The 25,198-nt window shown below is 41.6% G+C and overlaps 1 protein-coding gene across 2 annotated transcripts in view; it reads right to left on the bottom strand.

Moving 5' to 3' along the window:
• CFAP97 (cilia and flagella associated protein 97) overlaps positions 1-25,198 on the bottom strand; it is an 80,644-nt gene that overhangs the window by 50,902 nt on the left and 4,544 nt on the right. The gene's annotated exons all lie outside the window — the stretch shown is intronic.

Raw genomic sequence — 25,198 nt, forward strand, 5'->3', positions numbered from 1 at the left:
CTTCAGTCTATGTTTAACAAAGCCGGAGAAAAACCCACGACGGACTGAGAATCCAGAAACCAACAGGTAACTAGTATGAAACCAAACAAGGGAGGGATCCCGGCATCCCCCAGATGGACTCCAAGGAAGAGATTTTATGGTGAGTAAAATCCATCTGGGGGATGCCATTACTTCTGGGACATCATGCCGTACAGCCCAAGAAGCCCCGACAGCACAAGTCGAGTGTGTCAGAATTGAGGCCGAAACAGTCACACTTGGCAAAAGTGGCCAATCTAGCGATGCGATGGATCCTTTTAAGGCTGGCCAACCTCTTTTTTGGTGCATCAATCAACACCAAGAAAGAATCTGTACGCCTTAAAAATGAAGTACACTCCAAGTAAATGCACCGAGGCAATGGCCAAAAGGAAAACAACCTTCAAAGTGAGATATCACAATTATACAGATTCCAAAGGCTCAAATGGTGCCCTTTGAAGTGTCTCCAAAACTAAAATCAAGTCCCAAGGAGGAGCCAGTGGGACATAAGGAGGCTGCATGCGAAGAACGCCCTGCAAGAAGATTTGAACTTCAGGAATGGAGGCCAATTTCCCCACAAAATACCATCCTCGGAGATGGAATTAATTTTGATTTGGGAAAAATTATGATCCAGACGAATCTCTGGAGCATGCCTAAGGTAATCTGAATATGTTGTTGCAATAGGGCTATTGAGGGTGCCTTTAGCAACAAATTGTCCAGATAAGCCAACACATTTATCCCCACACTCCTGAGTAGGGAGATCATGTGTGCCATAAACTTTGTAAAGACTCTGGAAGCGATGGCCAAACCAAATGGCAGAGCCTGGAACTGAAAATGCCAATGCCCCACTGCAAACCGCAGAAGAGGTTGATGACCCCTCCATATAGGAATATGGAGGTAGGCATCTTTGATTTTCTATGGAGGCCACAAATTTCTCTTCCTCCATGGAACAAATGACTGACCTTATGGACTCCATCTTGAATTTTTCCAAATGGAGATAATCATTTAAACCCCTGAGGTTGAGTATGGGACGAAATGACCCGTCTGGTTTATCTAACAAGAAAAGACTGGAGTAGAACCCCAGGCCTTGCCGGAACCAGAATTACTACTCCAGAATCAAAAAGCACAGAAATTGTCTGTATGAGAGCTGTCTTTCTGCAACCATCCCCAGGGAGAGGAGTGGAAAAGAATCTTTAAGGAACAGGACCCTCCAAATCTAAAATGTAACCCCTGGTTACTAGTTGATTTACCCAAAAATCCGACAGACAGAGTCCTAGCATGCTTTAAAGGCATTTTGAGTAAGCGGCCTCCCACCAGAGAACAGATCCCAGTCCCTTGACAGTCATGTGGATTGCAGGGCGACTAGTGCCGGGGACAGCACGTCCCCTAAAGGTCCCTCTCCAGGGACCCCTTGGTACACTCCGGAAGGCCTGAAAGCTTCCCCTGCCTTAAGTCCGAAAAGAACGAAACCTAAAGGATTTTGGTTCTGTTGCAGGAAGGTAAGGACTTTTGCCTACTGTGACCTGAGAAATAATTTTAGTGAAATCTGGACCAAACAAAGACCCTCCTTCAAAAGGCAATGCCTCTAAAGCATTCTTGGACTCTATGTCTGGCTTCCATGTTTTTGGCGGAAATGGCCAAAGTCGAAATATGAGACTGTACCTGAATAGAATCTATTAAAGAATCACCTATATAGGTTAAAGCTGGCAAAATTTGATCAGCTAAAGAACTAGCTTCAGACAAATCCTCTGATTGAAATCCAGTAATCATGGTTTATCCAGGGACTGATAACCTTTATAACTCAGGCACTCGCCAGAATTAGGCGCAGCGAGACTCCTGACAAAGTGAATATAGATTTAAGTACAGCCTCATTCTTCCTATCCATAGGATCTTCAGGAGTTACAGACTGTGTTGTGGGAATAACAGTATTCCTGACCAATCTAGCAATAGGAGCATCCACCATGGGTGGAATTTCCCAAAGCTTGGTATCCTCTTCCGAAAAGGGATAAAGAGATACTTGCATTTTTTTCGGAATATGAAATTTGGAATAATGTTTTAACCAGGCTTCTTTTAATATTTCCTCAAAATATGAAAATTCTGGGAAAACATACATGTTTCTTCTCATGTTTAAAGAAAATTAACTAGTTACTGGAACAGCCGTTTCCTGTATATGCAAGGTCTCCTTGACCGCATCCATCAACATAGAAACTCCTGAATCAGAATGGGTCACCCTTCCAGTTTGAGGCGTTTTCCCAATCATAATCCAATTCCCCTTCTTCCTGGTAAAAGGTAGCTGAAGACTCTTTTCCAGAAAAATCGACTGAGGAATGGCCTGAACTACTCTTAGCGGCTGTGGCCCCTGCTGACGTTACCATTTTATTTAGGGACGTTGCCATTTGAGCTAGACATCGTCCCATATCCTGTGCCCATCTGGGATCTACCGAGGGCTCAGGCAATGTAGGAGAGCTTGAGCACAGGGTATCATAATTTGCTGGAGAGTGACATAATTCACCTATGGCCTCAACCATAGACCTGGCCCAATCAGGCATCACCGACTGTTCAGCCAAACCTCCCGGTGATGAATCCCCCTATGAACATCCACCACAGAGTGACCCTGGGTCCATAACTTTTGCCAATTTTTTCTCACATTTTGTGCAAGTATAAAAAGTGAGTGATCACAGTTTTTTGGAATCCTTGTCTGGCTTATCCATACTGAGAGAAAGACAAGTCTAACCAATACATAGAGCTACCTAAATTCCTCTGGAAAATGTGTAAAACTGCTTAAATTGAAAAAAAAAAAAAAGGGGTGGGGGGATGGGGGTCTAAATAAGACTAATTCACCGATCTGTTAAATGCAAAAAAAAAAAAAAACGGACTCCTTGAAGTCCATAGTCACTTGCAAAAAAAAAAAAAAAAACCCCAAAGGGCAAACAAAAACTTTAGTATACCCCTGTATGTTACTGCCTAAATTCCTGAGATTAAGTGCAGTAAAAGGGCATAGAATATATACATCCAGGTACTTAAACACTATGACTTGGTGCCCGCATAGGAAAATTCATACTTATCGAGTAGGTGCAGCACTCAGGGACTCTGAAAGTCTTTAATTACATATCCTGATGTTTGATATGTAATTAAAGATTTCGAAAAAGACCCCAAAAAAATAAAAATAAATAATATATATATATATATATATACACACACACACACACACACACACACACACACACACACACACACATATATATATATATATATATATATACACACACACACATATATATATATATATATATATATACACACACACACACATATATATATATATATATATACACACACGCACACACACTCATACACTCATATATACTTACATCACAATATTATAAGCCCCAGATATATCACCAGGTTACTACCCAAAAGTAATAATCCCAGTTAAACTGCTTATCTGTTAATATACAGCCATCCTCCTGTAATCTGCAGCGAGTCTCCTACAAGCAGAACTCCAGCAGCTCTCAACCGCCGTTTGTGTGTGACTCTAAAGCCGCGTGAGCTGCTGATACTCATACCTGGGGGACATGTGGCCAGGCCAGTCATTGGCATCCTGCTTCATTCAGGATGACCAACATCTTCCTATCGTCCGGTGTTTCCATCCGGAGACCTGCAATGATACTGCGGCACATACTGATAAAGGCACAAACGGTGCATTGGCGCCGTGTCCTGGGGGCATTCCACAAGTCTCTCTCTCCCACAAAGCCGGCAGAACGTTGCTGCTCTGTAATCCCAGCCGGTAGTCCTACAGGAGGACCGTCGGGGTTTGAAAGCGGCGGGTGCTGTGGAAGCCCGGGGAGCTGTGAGACACGCCAGCCCTACAGCTGCAGCCCCGTAAGTAATAACATGCCCGGCCGCTCTGCTTAAAAGCGGCATGCTGGGAGGCAGTAAATACGGCAACAAGGTCTTTTACATACAATATATAAAGCTTTTCCTTTGCCAGCGGCCCCCTCAGATGTGTGTCTGGTATGGAGAGAGACACGGACTATGTCGTTTGGTGACTCTCCCAGGGGCCGTCTTTAGAGTGGGAAACAGGGTTTACACAAACCTCTATTCTATCTAACATGCGCCTTGCTAGTGCTTGTTGACAGTGGCCAGGAACTAAGCACCCAAACCAAACCACAAAATAAAGAAATTAAAGCTAACTAAAAGCTAGGACCTAGATAGTGCCTTACTCAAAGGCACTATAAACTAGACTGAGGTTATGGTGGAAGGGGAGGAGTTATATAGGGGGTGGGAGAAAGTTTTAATTAGTTAGTGCCCAACTCCACATCTCACTACGCTTAACCCAGAAGCATTGGCATCCCCCAGATGGATGAAAAAGAAATGACTGGATATTGTGTGTACTACTTAGTAACAGTAGGTGGCAGTATAGGGAAGTCTGAGCACTGTTCAAGTATGTAAGGCATAGCAACTCAATTTTGGCCTGCCAAGTCGACAGTGCGGTTGGGATCATGTAAAGTGGGCGGTGTGAGGAGCGTGATGTTGCGCTTGTGTCATCATAGGGGCGGGCCATGATGACGCAGTTTCAATGGGAATCAGGTTATACGCTCTCCGGAGAGAAAGTGGGCAGCTGCCAGCAGCCTCAGGGAGACTAACTATTTATTACCAGTTATTTATATAGCGCACACATATTCCGCAGCGCTTTACAGAGAATATTTGTCCATTCACATCTGTCCCTGTCCCAGTGGAGCTTACAATCTATATTCCCTACCACATGCTCACACACACACACACTAGGGTTAATTTTTGTTGGGAGCTAATTAACCTACCAGTATATTTTTGGAGTGTGGGATGAAACCAGAGTACCCAGAGGAAACCCACGCAAGCACAGGGAGAATATACAAACTCCACACAGTTAGGGCGGTAGTGGTAAGGGAACCCATGACCTCAGTGCTGTGAGGCAGTAATGCTAACCATTACACTGTGTGCAGCCCACCGCTTATCCAGGTGTCCGAGAGAGCTACCCCGTGATTTGGGAGTCTCCCGGATGTTCTGGGAGAGGAGGCAAGTACGATGCAAGTTCTGTAACAGTTCTGCTGTTTTTGTTTGTCAATTATATTCTGAATAGCGATGGACAATTATGGGGTCCATATCAATAACAGAATATCGATATGCACAGATAATAGACAGAAAAAGATCAATCTTTTGGGTTACTGATAGCAACCGTGCATGGGCATAGGAGACCAGCATCTGTAAGAAAGGAACTCCATTAGCTAATATGCTGTTATATTAATGGTTTGTTTCAAGGCTGTTTTGGCATAGAAAGACTAGAATGCTTTTAAGAGCAGCTGTCTTTCCTTCAGAGTTCATCTTCATTGTGTTTAGTGGATGTATGTAAAGACCTGCATTCCAGGCATCCGGTGCTCCTGGAGACCACAGCAATGAAAATCAAACATTTTACTCGTCCACTTGTTTATGGTGCAGTAATATACTGGTTTACCAATGTTTCTAAGGATAAATGTACACAGACATCCTACCAAACAACGCTCTCCCCCTCACACGCACTTTACAATTTGCTTGGGGTCAAATAATAGTCGATACAACCAATATCCGATTTCTTGTATAGATAAAATATTCAAATATCATACCAAAAAATCAATATATTGATATTGGATGACCATCCCCACTTCTGAGGTCATGTAATTAATTTTACACTAGGATGTCAGCACAGTGTGTACTGATCTAATAAAATGAATCAATTAAAAACTAAATAATAGCACACAATCTGAGTAGTGGGTACTACCGAATTAGTCATTTGCCTGTCCAGGGTTAAACCCCCCCCCAATTGTTCTTGCTGAGATTACCAACTTCTGTTTGCACAAAACAAAATCCTTTTGATCATTATGAATTGAAGACTGAAGGATCTGAGTCTATAGAGTGAGGGAGTGTATTATTAGTGTGGGTAGTACAGATAGGTGCAGAGTAAGCCCTAATAAAGGATGGGTTTTCAGAGAGTGTTTAAACACTTAAAGGATGTCTAAGGCTGATTAAGCCTGAATAGCGTCAACAGATATTTTAGGCAAGTAACACTTGGTAACCAGAGGAGTAGGTCAGGTAAGTTCTATGAGGGAGAGTATCTTGACATGAGATTTGATACATATGAAGGGGTTGTGTTGTTGAAGGTTTTGTAGGTAAAGGTGAGGAACTTGAATTAGGTTATGGAGGACACATGAGACCAGTGAAGGGGATTAGCAAAGTGGTGTGGAAGATGTGGAGAGGATGACCAGCCTTGCTACAGAATTGAAGATGAATTGTAGGGATGGTTGCTAGGGCAGGGGAATGCCAGACAGGAGGCCATTGCAGAAGATGAAGAGGGAGTGGATGAAAGCTTGTATGTTCGTTCTAGGTTTGCTGTATGTTCTGTGTGTGCGCATCAGGTTGTTTAAAGTGTGTTCTATGTACAAAGTAGGATTCAGGAGTCCAGGGGGTATATTTACTAAAGTGCAGGTTTTTAGAAGTGGAGTTGTTGCCCATAGCAACCAATCGGATTCTACTTATTTATGTAGCACCTTCTAGAAGATAAGTAGAATCAAATGCACTTCTAAAACCCGCACTTTAGTAAATATACCGCCAGGAGAGGAAAGCATGCTGTGACTCCTGGGGTGTTAACATGAGATGAGAGTGACACACGTTACATGGCTTCAGTACTTATGACATGTGCATTGTTCACATGTGAACTAATTGTGGAGCACCTATGTAACGTGATTTACTTAATATTGTTATTACTTATATTTATTATACAGGCCCAGCACATTTCCACATACAGACGGGGGACAAAAAGCTTGATATATGTCCCTATGAGGGCAACCTGACACCATCTCAGTCATCATGCTGTAACAATTCCCAGTCCCCTAGCTGTAACAATTCCCAGTCCCCTAGCTGTAACAATTCCCAGTCCCCTAGCTGTAACAATTCCCAGTCCCCTAGCTGTAACAATTTGGCTCTTATCAAAGTCAATTATAGCTCCCCATATCGTCTGCATTCAACATGTCCACTACAGTAATGTCGGCTGACTAATATATCCCTGACCTCAACACGCGGCATTGTTATGGGAGTGGTCATAACTTTTTGGCTCATGGGTGTATGTTCCTGTCTAATACACAGAAACATTCTCATCGAACATCCACCTGCATCACTATTTATATTAATACCCCTATATTCAGCCACATCTTTATCTCCTGCAGATAGGCTGTCTCCTACTCTTCCACGTATTACTTCATATGGGATTTGGTCACAATGTAGACATTCACAATGTTGACAGGTTCTGATCGTCAACATGGACTTTAGGTTGACGACCAAATTGTCGCCATTCAAAATGTTGGCACCAGAATGTCAACCCTTTTCTACTTATTTTTCAGATTAGGTTTAGGCTAAAATAAGCTACAGAAAAAAATAAAATAAATCAGTATGTCGACATTCTGGCGTTGACACGTTGAATTGTGACATTTTAACCAGGTCATCCTTTTTTGAAGGTCAACATTCAGATTGTCCACTTTTCATACCACACCCCTTCATATATTCTCCTTTCCACAAACAGCAGTTCCATATACTAGTTAATGTTCACACTTAACATTCTTGTTCAAAATTTTATGCTGATGTGTCACCATTTTATTAGACACGTCAGCATAAATAGTAGCACTGATATGTTTTCCTGCACCCCATAGCAGTGTGCACTAAACTCACCCCTTAAGTACCAGTACCTGCAATCATCACTCCTTTGTTACAAAGAGCCAGGTGACCTTTCTAGCGCATACACATTCACTCCCATAGAAACCAAACAGACTACAGTGCACCTATAATTGGCAGACCATTACCTAACGATAGATACATTTGTTCAGCTAATTTTGTAATCGTAGACTAGACTGATGCACTCTGTAGATCCGAACTAATTTATAGAACTCCTAACAGACTGGATTTGATCAGGTTGTTAGAAAATGAAGCAAACATATAAAATCAACAACTCTCCATACAGTGGCTGATGAGCATGTGAGACACACTTTAAATATCAGTCATTGCAATTAGCACTTTACTTGTATGGCCAGCATTCGATACATGCTCTTAAAATGCTTATGGATTATATTGTACTTTAACCAAGTAAACAATATGGCTGCTTCCATGTAAGCCATCACAACCATGTCTAGATGCTTTATGGAATATTTACAGCATAAGAAATCATTACCTCCATTATCAGGATGATTGGTATGAAGTTCCTCCCTGCAGTGATATGCTGAGCCTGTTAGGCTGACAAAAATAAAATAAAAATAGAAAAAACAACTTACATGCAGCTGGTAATGTTCCCTAGCTTCTAATCTAGAGATATTCTCTGGATTTCAAGACGTATCCCTTAAAATGTTTCTATTTTATTAGCATTGACCAGCTGTGCAGCACAATTCTCTTAATCTGTATTGTGAATAAAATCCCGCTACACAATCTTATTCTCTGGGTTCTAGAAACTAATATTTATTGAAGAGAAATAGTTTCAATACAATACAATTACATTACAACCAGGCTGAGTGAATAGCTCATGCTAATGATTGTCTTGGCAGACCTTGGAGCACTACAAATAAATGCTCCATCTGAACAGGAAATGATTTGAAATTACATTAAAACGTTTTGCAATATTGTTATATATATATATATATATATATATTTTTTTTTTTTTTTATATTACAAATACAATTAGGAGCACAGAGCTGGGTCAGTAAAGATGATGTATTCACCACAAATGTTTTATTCACAACTTTTATCTATGTCAGCATACAGAAAAAAAGACCACAGAAAATAAGCAGCAGTGGGCACAAGTTGGTTTATACAGGTGTGGTATGCCATGTCGACATGAGAATGTCGACATGGCCATACTGTCTACAATGGCCATGTCGACATTCATCATGTAGACTGATGAAATGTCAACATGTTACATTGTCGACATATTGTCCCTGGTGGCCCAGCGGTCACCTACCTGCTCTTTACGGCTGCAGCGTGGCTTGTGATCAGAGAGTCATGTGACCATCACTTCCGGGTCAGACTAGTGATCCACCAGCGTTCTGGTAAGTATTCTTCTGCTATCCCTAACCCCTACCCCTAAATCTAACCCCCCCAGCCTAACCCTGATGTTGACATTGTCAATATTTCACGTCAACATTCCAAGAATGTCGATTGTGCCTGTCAACATCACAACAGAGCATCTCTGCTTGCATTTTAAAGACTCCAGATAGAAATTCCTGTTATACTGTATATAATTATAGCCTATGTATCACGCTAGTAGCTAGGGCTATTTAGCTGACAAATGAGAATGTAGCGAACAGAAATCTGTGGTGTCTATGACAACAAACACTATCCCTCTGTAATAATCACGTCTGACTCAATTCTAATGCTGAAGAAACCAGACGCACAGACAGAGCAAGCACCAAGAACATGCATCTATACAGTTCAAGAATATTTACTTCAACATTAGTTGTAATGAATACTGTATCTACTACACTAAGCGAACACCAAGTTTATTTTACCAACCTAATTACATGTAACAAAATGTATAGCTACATTATACTACAGGATTGCCTGACTTACAAATCACTCCTGAAGCCAGCATCACTATAGCAGCTTTCCCTTCTGGTACTACCGCTTCTATTAGTCAAGCGAGCGTATTTTCCTGTCGAAACTGATGGGAAAAAAGGCTCCTTAAGCCCTTTGATAAATTGAACAAAGCTGTAAAGGCAGATTTCTCTGGCCTTGACCTACTTACCGGCACTTACTGCCATCCCCATAGACTAGGCAAGTTACCAAGCACTGGAGAGCAAAGCTTTCCGCCAGTAACAAATGCTATGTGAGATGGCATTAGCTACCGACAAACTAGCCAAGCTGGAATCTTTGATGGATCCAGTCCAGCAACTACTGAAAACATAATTCCATAAAATGTAATATGAAATTCATGTTGCTTGAGAGAGCAAAACTTCCATATAAAGAGTTAAACAAGGATGCCCATGAGAATTGCTAAACACTGCTGGTACCCAAATAGGTATCGCTGAGGAACGCAGCGACACAAAACAAAGTGCACCGCTAGCTGTGGACTACATGAACCTAATTCACCAAGCTCCCCGCCAAGATACCGGATTGCCTGCAATGCACATAGCTATGGCGGCTATGTCCAGTGTAAAGGCATTCTCAAGTTAACAAGGTTTAATGACGAATTCCTGTACAGAAATAAGGCATGTTGCTTTGGTGGGATTACAATGAGCCAGTGATATGATGCATTAGCAATCTAGAAACATTATGTTCAGTGCAGAATGATGAATCTTATTTATATGCCAACAGCTCTTCACCGAGAGCTCGACTGAGGCGCCAGGAAAGAAGAAAGAAAAAGTTTCTAATGATGTGATTCCATAACAGATGAAAGTCACACAGACAAATCTGTGGCCTGCAAATTATTTGTATGCATAATATGTAATGTCTCTAAGACAATAAATTAAAAAAAGAAGTCAAAACCTTTTAAATTATGCTACTTAATGTCACCCAAAGTCCCCTCAACTCCCCCCTCCCAGCGAACCTGTATGTGGAAAGGCTAGGAACACCAGCACCACAAATCTTTTACTGTAAAGGTGCCACATAGTATATTTCCTCTACAGTGCTGTGGAAAATGTCACATCAATAGTACGGTAAAGGTAAGGGTTTTTTTTTTTCCACTTTATCTTAATACAAATATGCCTTTTAGGGGGGCAAGTCCCATACGGATTTCTAATGTGCGCAATGATGTAGTCATATTGGTTCAGCAACTTGTATCTACTGGGTGTGATTCACTAAATCAACAATAAAAAGGTTGACAGTGTACAGGTCGACAGATACAAAAGGTCAACATGGATGAAGATCAACAAGGTCAAAAAGCCGACATGGATATGGTAGACACAAAAATGGTCGACATTTTATTTTTATTTTTTTCCTAACCCTAACTTCACCCTAACCCTCTCCTTAGTGCCAAAACCCTAACCCTCCGGTTAAGTGCCCAACCCTAACCCTCCGGTTAAGTGCCCAACCCTAACCCTAACCCTCCGGGTAAGTGCCCAACCCTAACCCTCCGAGTAAGTGCCCAACCCTAACCCTCCGGGTAAGTGCCCAACCCTAACAAAAAGAAAAAACATGAGTTGACCATTTTTTTTGTGTTGACCAGTCCCGTGTTGACATTTTGTACCTGTTGACCTGTGTCAACATTTTGTGTGTCAACATACAGTCACTGTTGACCTATTGATCGTCGAACATCTGGTGTCAAGCTATTGCTTGTCGACCTTTTTACTGTCAACCTTATATCCGGAACCCATATTAATCATATATTCCAAAAGAACAAGGCTCTTGATGGCCAAATATTCAATGGAAAACTGTAGAATAGTTATTTTTTTTTTTTTTAGATCACAGGTATGGAAAACAGACATAATATAAGGATGACAGACATAAGAAACAGCTTGCAGAGGCACATGTATATCAAAGCAATCAGATAACAATAGAAAAGAGAAGCCAATGGGACATCGGATATAAGAAAATAAAAATAACCATATCTACAGGATAAATACTTACAAAATGGAATGTAATCAGGAAGCCGGCGGTCGAAATGCCGACCGCCGGCTTCCAGAGAGTGATATCCCGGCATGGGACTGATAGGCATCTAAATACCGATACCTATCACTAGCCCCACGCTGAAATCACGACGCCCGGCATACCGAACGTAGGTAAGCAGAGCATCGGGAGATGATAGCCGCGGCGTGGTTGTACATGTAGGGACTCCCGGGGGGTTTTAGGGTTAGGCACTCCCCCCCCCCCCCCCCCGGGAGGGTTGAGGTGAGGCCAGGGGGGTGGGGAGATAGTGTGAGGCACCCCGGGGGGGGAAGTTAGGTTTAGGCACCCCCCGGGGAGGGTTAGGTTTAGGGTGCGGGGATTGGGGGGGGGGGGGTGGCGGGGGAAGTAGGTTTAGACCTCCTTTGGGGGAGGTTAGGGTTTGGCACCCCTAAGGGAGGGTTAGGGATGGGTTAGGGGTCTTACTTACCTCTGTCGGGGTCTGTGCCGGCCTTCCAGCGTCGGTATTTCATCCGCCAGGCTTAAGTCCGGCGGTAATTCACACAGATGCCTTCCAAGATATACCCCACAACAATGACAGATGATCAAGTAACACCTGAAGGCGCCAGTTGGGTGCGCATAGAGAAAGAAATCAAAACAGCAATGGGGTTCATACAATGTGCATGAAATAAAATTATAACAAGTACAAAATGTATACACCCACCATAAATATGTATACTCTAAAATATTGCCTCCTATAACCCCCTCCATCCCACACAGCCCATCCCTACCTATAAATGAAACAAATATACAAAAAGAAAATAGAAACACCCAAAACAAAACTCCCCATAACCCCCCCAACCTGTATAACCTAACCCCAACCAAGGCATATCTGCATCCCACCCTTAAATACACTTACTCTAAATTACCCACCTAACTAAATCTAACTAAATAAGAACCCTTTCCACCCACTCCTGATGTAAGGATGTAAAGATCACAGTCGACAGGGGCAACTAACAAAAATGGCCAAAAACATGGCCAGCCCAGCTCCCACGTTTAAAAGAAATATGGAGTTTCTCCCAATCAGACCTATACAGACAAATAAAATAAAAAGTAAAGAAAACATGATATATAAAATTATAACAGTGTAGGAAACAAATAAATTGGCATATAAAACATTATGACAAATATATAAATTCCAAAGGTCTAATTGGGCCAGGCTTCAGCCAACTGCAGGAAAAAAAAAATTAGAAAAAAAAAAAATCTGCCACATATCACCCAGGAGTACACACAAAAAAAACATTTGCACAAGATATCCCTGAGCTTCATCATGAATACTGGAAATGGAAAAATAATTTTTAGGCTCGCTAGAGTAGAATCTTGATGACTGGAGACAAGTTGATAGACAACCTTGGATCGAACCTGAAGCACCAGAGTGGGTAACTGATCTTGAACTTGAGGGGAAAGGATGTCAGAGTCAGGGATCAGGGGTTCATCTGGTTGACTTGCAGGGAAAAGATCCATTAGCAACTCTCCAATACTGTCCACAAGTCTCTGGGCAGAGTCCCTAATAGCCTGAAGGATCTGCTGAAGAGGAGCCATGATGGTAATGGACAACCCAGAGACAAAACTCACAGGAACGAGGAGCGGAGCTGGTGACCAGAAACCAGGATAAATAATTGGAATGGCACCAGATAACAGCCAGAGGAGATCAGGAGCAAGTATAGATCACATAAGTGGAAAATAGCCGGCAGCACCAGAAAATGTCCTCAGGATTTTGAGACCAGCAGAAAGCCACAGCAGAGGCAGCAGGTATACAAAAGCACCCCAAAAGTAGGCAAAATCAACCTGAGAGGAAAGCCGCAACCCAGGAGCGTCGGAGCAGCAAGAAGACCAGTGCAGCACTCAAAATGAAGCCCGATGTCAAGATGGCGGCAGCTAGCACACCCCAAACACAGGGACCCGCAGATTGGAGCCGAAGATGAGACAGACCACAGGACTCACTCAAAGGACACCACTAGATGTAGTCGACAATCCGGAGGCATCTCACAGGTAAGTGCATGAAGAGATCAGCCATGGGAGCCAGAGAAGGATGCAGGAACATCAGGTAGGAGGGAGGCAGACGACCCCGCCACACAGACAAAGGGGAAATAGCTGGGGGGAAATCACACAAACAGCTCACCACAGCACTCCAGGAGAGCAGGAGAAGATGCTCCACTAATGTACACCAATGGAGGATCTGCCCGTAAAACAGGATAAATATCAGGATATCCATGGGAGAGCTGGTAAAATGCTGCCTACACCATGCTACTCCAGACCATGCCGCAAATACTGTACAATAGTTACTTCACTTTACAAAGCAAAACCTATTCTTTTGAATGAAGGAGAGGTGTAACCAATGGTCAACACTACATGTTCTCCTACGAAGTAACATTACCTCTATTGATATTTTTAAGAAGGATTTCTAGCCATACAGGAGTTCTTGTTTTCCAGCAATAGAGAGCATAGTCCCTGCCCCATTGGAGCTTACAGGTAAGGCCAGTGAATAAATAAACCTCTTTGAAACCTTTCATAATATGTAGCTGCAATGTAAATAAAGAAAAATAAATATGGCATGCAAATAGTAACAATATAATGTATGCTCTTCATACACAAACATATACAGTAGTTAGAGGGGTGTGGGTAAAAGCCGGAAACATAGTAACTGCATTGAAAAAGCCAGAAACAATGTAAAGTGTATTGAAAAAGCCGGAAATCCATAGTAAATGTATTAGAAAAGCCGGAAATCATATTACATGTATTGAAAAAGCCAGAAATCATAGAAAAGTGCATTAAAAAAGCTGGAAATTCTACATTTACTATGGATTTCCAGCTTTTCTAATACATTTACTATGGACTTCCGGCTTTTATAATACATTTACTATGATTTCCGGCTTTTCTAATACATTTACTATGATTTCCGGCTTTTCTAATACATCTACTATGGATTTCCGGCTATTTCAATACATGTAATATGATTTCCGGCTTTTCTAATACATTTACTATTGATTTCCGGCTTTTTTCCTCTTCCTAGTTAGAGCTAGTGAAACACAAACATTTTCCCTTTCTTACAGACGCATCTGCCTACCTAGCCATGTACTTTGCAGAATGCAGCCCGCACGTCCATACTGCAGTACCAGTGTGCTCACAATCACGGTTTTATCTGCAATCTCAAATCAGGTTGTGCGGCACTACATCCACATCCAGGGCTGGATTAAGGTTCGTGGGGGACCTAGGACAACTAACTTGTTGGGCCCCTGCCTATAAAATATGATATGCTGGTGGTGCCATTAAAAAGAAGTGCAATGTAATGTAATATTGCTGGCACCACAAATGTGTTGAGCACACTGTAGTGCTCCCAGATCACATTGGCCCGTATTCAGAGACGCTCGCACTGCTGATGTCGGACACAGTGGAGAAAATGTTTTTATATTGTGCATGCGTCCAGACTATTAGAGCACAGAGTTGCAGTGCTAAGTCAGACACACTGTTTCAGAAATGTATTAGGCGGTGCTGGGCAGTGCAAGGGTAATCGGATGCACAGGGATGTTGCATCGTATGAGCGTGTATAAAGAAGATGCCTCAGCGCTAACATTGGAGACCATACTGAGCCAGAGAATCTGCACCTAGCATAGGGCTGGTACAAATTACAATGGTTCAACTGATGGAGGCGTCTAAAGATGAACCAAGCAGTATTAGTGGGTCTAAAGACACTCAAAAGTAGGCGTCTCATTCCATGCACATTGGGGCGCACAGCTGTACACAAGGGGAGTACTTTGTACCGGCATTAGTATAAAGTCGCAGACGCTACAGCAGCACTCGGCTGCCTCCGTATCAGCCCCTATTGTTAATCCAGCATCCTAACGCTACCATTATTAGTGACAGATATTTGTCAGAATTCAGCAATTGCTGTAACCTACAAGCCATACAAAGTGCCTTATAGGATACAGTTTCATTGAGATTGGCGAATCCCACAAATTCACTTAGGTCACCTAAGCGAAGACAGAGGCTGTTTCCCAGTTACACTGCACATATTCCTTACATCAACCCAATCATGGGTGTGTATAGCAGCAATTTTGTTGCGCACTTCAGGCTTGTCCATTGTTTAACATGTTCCCAAATAGATAGAAGTATGCTGCACACGTCTGTCTGTGTGTAAATTTATATATATATATATATATATATATATATATATATACATACATACATACATACATACATACACACACAGTGCCTTTTGCAAAGGTATTCACCTCCCTTGGCTTTTTACCTTTCTTTGTTACATTACAAACTGTTATTTTTTTTTTTTCATCTGAATTTTATGTGATGGATCTGCACAAAATAGTCTAATTTGGTGAAGTGAAATGAGAAAAATATATATAAAAAAAAAGAATCTTTATAAATAAAAATCAGAAAATTGGCATGTGCATATGCAATCACCCCCTTTGCTATGAAGCCCCTCAAAAGTTCTGGTGCAGCCAATTACCTTCAGAAGTCACATAATTAGTGAAATGAAGTCCACCTGTGTGAAATCTAAGTGTCACATGAACTGTCAGTATAAACACACCTTTTCTGAAAGGCCCCAGAGACTGCACCACCACTAAGAGGTACCACACCATGAAGACCAAGGAGCTCTCCAAACAAATCAGTACAAAGTTGTGGAGAAGTACAATTCTGGGTTGGCTTATAAATAAATATCCAAATCTTTGATGATCCCCCGGAGCACCATCAAATCCATCATCAACAAATGGAAATAACATGGTACCACAACAAACCTGCCAAGAGAGGGCCACCCACCAAAACTAACAGACCGGGCAAGGAGGGCATTAATCAGAGAGGCAGCACAGAGACCAAAAGGTAACCCTGAAGGAGCTGCAGAGTTCCACAGCAGAGACTGGTGTATCTGTGCATGTGACCACAATAAGCCGTACACTCCATAGAGCTGGGCTTTATGGAAGAGTGGCCAGAAAAAAGCAATTACTTAGTGATAAAAATAAGACACCACGATTTGAGTTTGCCAAAAGGCATGTGAACGACTCCCCAAATGTATGGAGGAAGGTGCTCTGGTCAGATGAGACTAAAATTTAACTTTTCGGCCACCAAGAAAAACGCTATGTCTGGTGCAAACCCAACACATCCCATCACCCCAAGAACACCATCCCCACAGTGAAACATGGTGGCGGCAGCATCATGCTGTGGGGATGTTTTTCAGCAGCAGGGACTGGGAAACTGATTTGAGTCGAGGGAAAGATGGATGGTGCTAAATACAGGGATATTCTTGAGCAAAACCTGTTTTAGTCTGCCTGTGATTTGAGACTGGGACGGAGGTTCACCTTCCAGCAGGACAATGACCCGAAGCAAACTGCTAAAACAACACTCGTGTGGTTGAAGGGGAAACATTTAAATATGTTGGAATGGCCTAGTCAAAGCCCAGATCTCAATACAATTGAGAATCTGTGGTCAGACTTGAAGATTGCTGTTCACAAGCGGAAACCATCCAACATGAAGGAGCTGGAGCAGTTTTGCCTTGAGGAATGGGCAAAAATCCCAGGGGCAAGATGTGGCAAGCTCATAGAGACTTATCCAAAGCGACTTGCAGCTGTAATTGCCGCAAAAGGTGGCTCGCCAAAATACCGACTTTAGGGGGGTGAATGGTTATGCACGCTGATGTTTTCTGTTATGTTGTCCTAAATGTTGTTTGATTCACAATATAAAAAAAAAAACAACTTCACAGTTGTAGGCATGTTCTGTGAATTAAATGATGCACACCTTCAAACAATCCATTTTAATTCCAGGTTGTGAGGCAACAAAACATGAAAAATGTAAAGGGGGGTGAATACTTTTACAAGGCAATGTATATATAGTCAGCTATTAGTGCGGCAGCTCGCTTACTCAATAAAATCATCAACTAAGTGCGCAGATACAACAACCAATTCAATGTTCCCAAATAAAGTCAATTATACTATTTGCCACAGGATGCCAATACTGTCTTTCCTTACCCCTGTCTCAAAGCCTGAGGTTTGGGCACTTATCTCTTCCCACCTCCTCTGTTCTCAGCCTCTGGGCACCTGTCCCCACAGTGCCCATCCACTCACTGTTTTCAGTGAGCTTCCTCTTCTCTTTCCCACCTCTGATGCCCCCTCTGCCTTTTGCTCCACTGTCTTCCTGTCAGTCTCAGAATTAAATTCAAACTCCACTTGTCCGCCTTCAATTACTCCTCCCCTTCAAACACCATTAGCCTCATTCCAATCACACTGCCTCCCATCCTCTTCGCTCTTCCAATGACTGCTGTCTCATCCCATCCCCTCCTTCCATGTAGGCATCAAGGATTTTTTGTGTGCTGTTCTCTGCCATAACCTCCCACACGCCATCAGACATTCTCCTGCCTTCAAATGTGCCCTCAAAACCCATCTATTGAAGCAAACAGCAGGCCTGAAAGTTGTGCTTAGATATAAAAACCAAGCTCATTTATTTAGCAGGACTTTACTTACTCATCATAATGAACACAAACTGTCATATTGAGAGAACAATTAAATAAAAACATGCACAGAAAGTAGCCTGTTTTTTATTTGAGTTACAAATTCTCAAGTGTAACCAGGATCAACAAGAGGCAGTCAGAACAAGCGCCAACCAATAGTCGCTCACAGCGCAGATGAAAACCCAGATAATGACAAAATGGTGTCGAATGGTGTCAAATAATTTGGAGCATCTACCCATGGGTACATATCAGTGGTTGTCATTTTACATTGACTTGCAATTGACGTTTTTTACTTTGGACACTATTCATCATTGCACTACTTGGAGTGAGAGACTTCCCTATTGAGCAGATACCATTATTACTTTGCCATTTTCTCTCCATCCGTATTAATTGTGGATGTTTAGCACATATTACCTATGTTTCATAATATAGCTCATATAGGGCGGAATTCAATTGTTTTTATCCCCTATCGCGCCCGACGGAGCTATTCTATTCTTGCTCCTGTCGGGCGCGATCAGCTGCCAAGCGCTACATTTCAGCTCGCAGCCCCTGGGGGATGAGAGCTGAAATGTGCGAAAAGTGACATGTTTGGGCGCCCAAACATCACTTTTCGCGATCGCGCCCAGCACTTTGGTCGGGTTTAGCTGCTTTACGCGGCTAAACCTGACCTCTATGGGAACGATCACGGCGAAGAACTGCAGCAATTGAATGGCGGCCCGCGATCTCCTGTCACTTTAGACGGGAGATCCGGACCGCGTAATCAATTGAATTCCGCCCATAGTGTTAAACATTTGTATCCGTTTCATGCCACTGATATTTCCTTCATCAACACTTCAATATTTTTATAATTCCAGTACCCTATATCCTCATTAAATATTTTTTATGCATATTTTTATGGTGATTATGTGCGTATAGCGCCGTTCCACCTATATATTTTTTCTAATGACAAAACGATGTCAATTTGTCAAAATGAATTGTTATAGTGAATTAATAAATAACTTACTCCTATTTTAAGGTGAGATATGTCTTTAATAAAAATCAAGTTGTGACTAGTCTTTAATCTGTTTTGGATTCTGCACAAACAGCAATGTTCTGTCATTTGGGCACTTGCATGGTAGGGCAAAACAATTCTAGCTCTACATCAGTTAGCCATGATGCTCCAATTCCCAGAAGCCGCAGAGGATCATTTCCAAAGCAGGGACAAACAGTTGCAGTAAGGAATTAAGGATTTCTTGAACGATTTAAGTATAACAACGTCGTTATAATTCAAAAAAATCGTTCAGTTTCCGAGTTACAACGATGAACGAAATTCGTTCATGCGTGTTCCCGTTTGTAGTTTATCGTCCATTCAGACTGACCAACTTAACGATTTTCATTAAGGAAAGGAAAATTTTTCGTTCATCGTTGAAAAAAATCGTTCATTACACTTCAAAAAAATCGTTCACTTTTTCAAAGGAAAAACTGAACGAAAATCGTTCATTAACAACATCGTTACGTGTGTATGCACCTTTACTCTATTAAACTTGGATACAACTTACCTCCTAGCCATAATCAGAAACACGATTGCCTTGTTCATTTCAGTGTTCAGGAAAGAGGAAATGCCAACTTAGCCTAAAATGCACCTGGTCTTACATAAAAGACCAAATAAAGTTTACAAATAAACTTAATTGCTTGTATATATTTGTGATCACAAAAGCAAACTCATTTGATGTGAACATTAAAACTTGCAGATGCTGACAATATCCTCTCCAAAACAGCTATTTTATGCCATCATACTATAATTTCGTATAAAATGTCCCCTTAGCAATGCTTTCATAGAATAAAGTGGATATGGCATGTTCGGTCAACAGTTCTCATGTTGACATGAGAATGTCAACATGCAACAGTGCCCATGTCAACATGGTTATCCCAGAGATAGTTCTGTGTGCCAAGCTATTGATATGGGTAGTCAGACTGACAATGATGCGGCCGCTGGACACTAGGGTGGCAGTGTGCGGCTAGAATGAGAAGGGATGACCAATAACCTTATATGGAATTGCTGCAGGTGGCCAGCTGTGTATAAGAAAAAAAAATCTCACAAACATAACTATTAAAAAGCTCTTGATTCACTTGATGCTTTTCTTGCATATATATTTATGGATGTTATCAGTAGCCCTTTTAGATTTAGCAGTCCTCCCGGCAGTGACGTTCCCAGCAAAACAAGCAGCGACAGTGTTAGATGTCTATTAGCACCTTGGAGCTCCTGTGGGTGTTATGTCAGCCCACTACAGAGCAGAAGACAGATCCCTAGCTGTATCCGGCAGTGATGAGGACGGAGGAACAAAACCTCACGCACTGGAAAGCCGTAATTCCAGCAGAATATTCATGCAATACCAATTCAACGCTAATTAAATGTACAAACAGCTTTTCGAAACACAGAACATTGGGCCTGATTCAGCAAGGAACGCAGTTACTAATGAGCACGCAATCGGGCGATTGTTGCATATTAGCTACTGTGATCAGGACTGCGATTGTAGTGGCTATGCAGACCCATCGTAGAGTGATTGACAGAAGTGTGCCGTTTGTGGGTGGTGACAGGAGGTGGTCGGGCGAACGCAGGCGTGCCAGTGCATTTTAACACCGTTGCAGGGGCGTGCATAAATTATCCACTACGATAGCCTACGCAGTCTGGGCACTCATAGTGTGCGTAAGGTCAGGTCTTGTGCAAGTGTGCGTGAGGCTGCGATAGTACTCGATTGTACCGATGGTTTCGCAGTCTTGTTAAACATTATGGATGTGTGGTAAGTAAAGTGGGCATCCTTGTGTAGTGCCACAAGGGAATAGCGATCACAATGAATTAGCATACTGCCGCAGTTGAACTGCGCGCGTAATCGCTATAGCATCCGCAGTTGCGTATGGTAGTGACTCAGGCCCATTATACTGCATTTTTGCATAACAAAACACAAACCTAGCACAGTATTATGGAAGCAAATGGTTTATTGAAACTAACCAGATTAATTCTCATTACTTAACTGAGATGCAGTAAGTCTACATTTGCATCTGGAAACATTCCCTTTGATGCAAATGTTAAACTATATAAGTGTAACACCAGCAATGGGTTGCTACCGTTTATGTCTGAAAATATTGAAAATATTAAAGGATAACTCCATCTAATATGAAGAGTACATATATGAATTAAAGGTCATTTAAATAAAATAGAAGAATAGGCTATACCAAAATGACTACATTTGTGCAAGGCACGAAAAAGCTGCAATCTCTGGCGGTCTCCAGGTCACTCCTAGACTGGCATAGTTACACCAACATGTCATAGGAATTTCTGGCGACATTCTGGTGGTGAGATGATGCCATTATACACCTTAATGACAAGTCTCGGCAAACGATTTGAGCATTTCACAACATAGTTTATCAGGGCCATATTAACAATGGGGCAAATGGAACTACAGCTCCAGGCCCCCACATAGACCCATCATAATGGCAGCATGATGATGACCAGCTGCCTGGCTGGCCACACAGTCGGCCTTACATAATTAATATAAATATAGTATTTCTAGTTTTTTCACAAAATGATGCAATTTACAGAATCTTTGGGTCTGAAAGTATAGAGGATGTACACGCACACATGGCACTGGCCACACCCACAAAGCACTGGCCACACCTCCTCTGCTTCTCATAACAGGTCCATGAACATTTTCAGCCCCAGGCACATGTGGCCCTTGATCCGGCCCAGTAGTTTACTGAACTTTGTTATAACATCACTTATTTGTATTTTAAAATGTTCCTATTCAATAACTATTAGGTTATTAAGCCCAGAGAACAACTAAGATCACACGGGATGAGGGTCACATATATTAGTACTTAGAAAATGGTTTACTCTGAGCCTCAAATGGTATGCACTAATTAAATTATTCATTTATTTCGGTATCCGGAAAATAAATGTGAATGGGGAGCACTCCAAATTTTACAATACGTATTTATTACATTTAACAATATATTTCATGCAGCGTAAAATACTGAAGGAATAAATCCTCATATCTGGTTGCCAGCCAGCAGAAGCCAATGAGTGAAGGATTGGCAGAATTGGTTTCGCAATGATCTAGAATGATTAAAATGGGCAAATATATGAGACCCATTACCATGAGGGATATATATTTACAATAACAGAACAAAGATCACCACCAGGAAATATCCATGTAATGTACAAATACACCGTGAGGAGTATTTACCAACATTGCTCAAGAGTGCAAATATGCACTAAAGGCATAGCAACCGATCCCACGCTTGTTTTCACTGTCTAACATGCATAAGCTAGAGATAATTGTTGCTTAGTTACTAACATTTTAAAGCAGATGTGCACCAAATATATGAGACCCATTACCATGAGGGATATATATTTACAATAACAGAACAAAGATCACCACCAGGAAATATCCATGTAATGAACAAATACACCGTGAGGAGTATTTACCAACATTGCTCAAGAGTGCAAATATGCACTAAAGGCATAGCAACCGATCCCACGCTTGTTTTCACTGTCTAACATGCATAAGCTAGAGATAATTGTTGCTTAGTTACTAACATTTTAAAGCAGATGTGCACCTTTAGGTAATGTTAAAAATAACCCTCAATAACATTGTTATTTTTGGAAGTGATATGGTTTATCCATTGAAATCTGTGATTTAAAATTTGGCAGATTAGTTAATCTCTAGGCAGAGTAATATTGCAACACTTCAGAAAACAGCATTACTATAGTACACTGGTCAACCTGCAAAACTGTAGTAGCTCCTCATTTCCTGCTGAGGGTTAATATATCTTATCGTGTCTCAGGAGATAATAGGTATGTCTCCAAATTTATTTTATTTTTTTGTATATGTAGAAACACTGAAGACAGGCTGGATTCAAAAGTGTGCTATTAAAGCATAATAAAGTAAAAAAGTAATGTCGAAAACACAAATTCACAAAAACCCGGGAAAAGGAATGGGGTCCTCAGCAAAGTGACAGCCATGAACTGTAACAAAGGTTCTTACTGTTCTTCATAGAATATCATTTAGAGCCAGGTAAGGAGATTTCACTTTTAACCTTCATTGTATTCCTTCTGGAAAGCAGATTACAGGACTAAGCTGTTTACAGGGTGTTTGAAGTTTAAAGATCCAATGACCATACTGTTTCTATGAGACAGCAGCTAGGCACAAGGTGCCACTCCCAGAGACATATGTACTCGTATGTGTGTATGTGATAGAATTATGTATATTTTTTCTTAGTAAAATAGTAGAATTTGCCTTTAAAAAAAAAAAAAAAAAAAGGAAGAACTAAAGGCTGGATTCAATTACCTGTGATTAATTTAACATCCAGAACTATTCAATTCAGCCCCTTTTCCTCACATGGTGAATTAACGCTAACGCAAGTTGGGATAACATAGGATAGTATATTTAAGCTGCGAAACATTTGTATTGGTCCTCAATGTGTTATTTATCGCAGAATTGTGTTAGCACCAAAAAAAAAAATTCTCTGGTGACTTCTTAGACAATGCCTTATTGCTATTCCTCCTTCCCTGAAAGCAGCCATAACAACTACCACTACTTTGGTTAGATCCTTCGGGAAGAGGACTGTCCAGAGAGGTAAATTGGAAATGGCCGCCAAGTATAAAGGACCTGAGAAGCGGATTATGCCAAGTTATGATAGGAATGTGGAGAGAAGCATCTTGTAGATGCATTGAGGTAATGAAGTCTCCTTCCTCCACTCCATGGAGAATGGACTGTACTGCGGAAATCAAATGAATCAGCCACCTCAGATCAAAAACTGTTCAGAACCCAGCTGATGCTTTTTCGCCCAGCAAAAGCTTGGTATAGAAGCCAGTGCCCCCCTGTGTCAAAGGAACAGGAGAAATGATTTCTTCCTGTAGTCTGTAAACGGTTCTGCAATGCCTCCAAGTTGGACCAGAAAGTACAGGATTGCGGATTTCAATAAAAAAAAAAAACAACCAACAACTAAGTACAGAGTGGAATTCGATTTTGTACTCTTTGTTAATTGATACAAACCCACGGATCTTGATTTGGGTGAGCATACAGGTCTCTGTCAACATTAAATAAAGCACCAAACAGCTGGAAATACTAATTCCGCATTCCTTCCTATCCCGCGGCAACGTATGGGATTTACCTCCCCGAAACGATAAGAATACAACAAATGGAAGTGTGGTTAAACAATTGTTTAACTGTGGGTCTGCCATCCATGGGTGCAGCCGTAAGCTCCCCTGGCAATTACTAAGATTGCACTCAGCGAAGCTTCACTTAAGCTGCATACACACGGAACAATATTGTGAACGATATGAACGATTATGATATCGCTATTGTTCATAACATTCAATATGGTTTCGTGTGTATGCAAGACATCGCTAACGATGCACGCTCCCGCTGATCGTTAACGATATCTTTAATCAGCTGTACTTGCAGGGCAATCTGATGATATTGTCAGATCCTGCAAGTTCGGGGATGCAGCTGGTGATGTCACTGAACGATATCGTTCAGTGTGTATGCTCAATGTCGGGAACTACATTGAGCCCGGCAGGTGAGGGGACAACACCGAACGATATCGCTCATGGAGCATATCGTCCCGTTTGTACCCGGTTTAAGGAAACCAGTCAATCCCATTTGCATCAATATTTAATTTAACATTGTCTGTTACATTTTTTGGGAAGAGTCTCTGTCTATACTCCAAGAACCCTGCAGAATGAAGCCATAGTCACAGCACATAAGTACTGTTCCCAAGGAAACGTGAAGTTTCTTAAAGCAGTTTCTATTTCCCTATCCATAGGCAGAATATCTTCCAATGGAATGGAAGGAAGAGTCACACTCTATACCTTCTGGAATGTTTCTTTTTCCAGTCCTAATCCATTAAGGTGCTAACCCATATGTTATGCCTGCAATTGATTTGAATAGGAAATATGTTGGTTATATGTATTAGGGGGCCGTGAACTCTCTGTGTAGGTCTTAAATCTTGTTACTCCAAATTAGTTGTTTCTGTGCAAACAAATTTGTGGTATACAATGTTAATGTTATTTCCTTATACCTGGCATATACAGCTTGC

Source organism: Taudactylus pleione, unplaced genomic scaffold (genome assembly GCF_031769625.1).
Source record: "Taudactylus pleione unplaced genomic scaffold, aTauple2 ptg000408l, whole genome shotgun sequence".
NCBI lineage: Eukaryota > Metazoa > Chordata > Amphibia > Anura > Myobatrachidae > Taudactylus > Taudactylus pleione.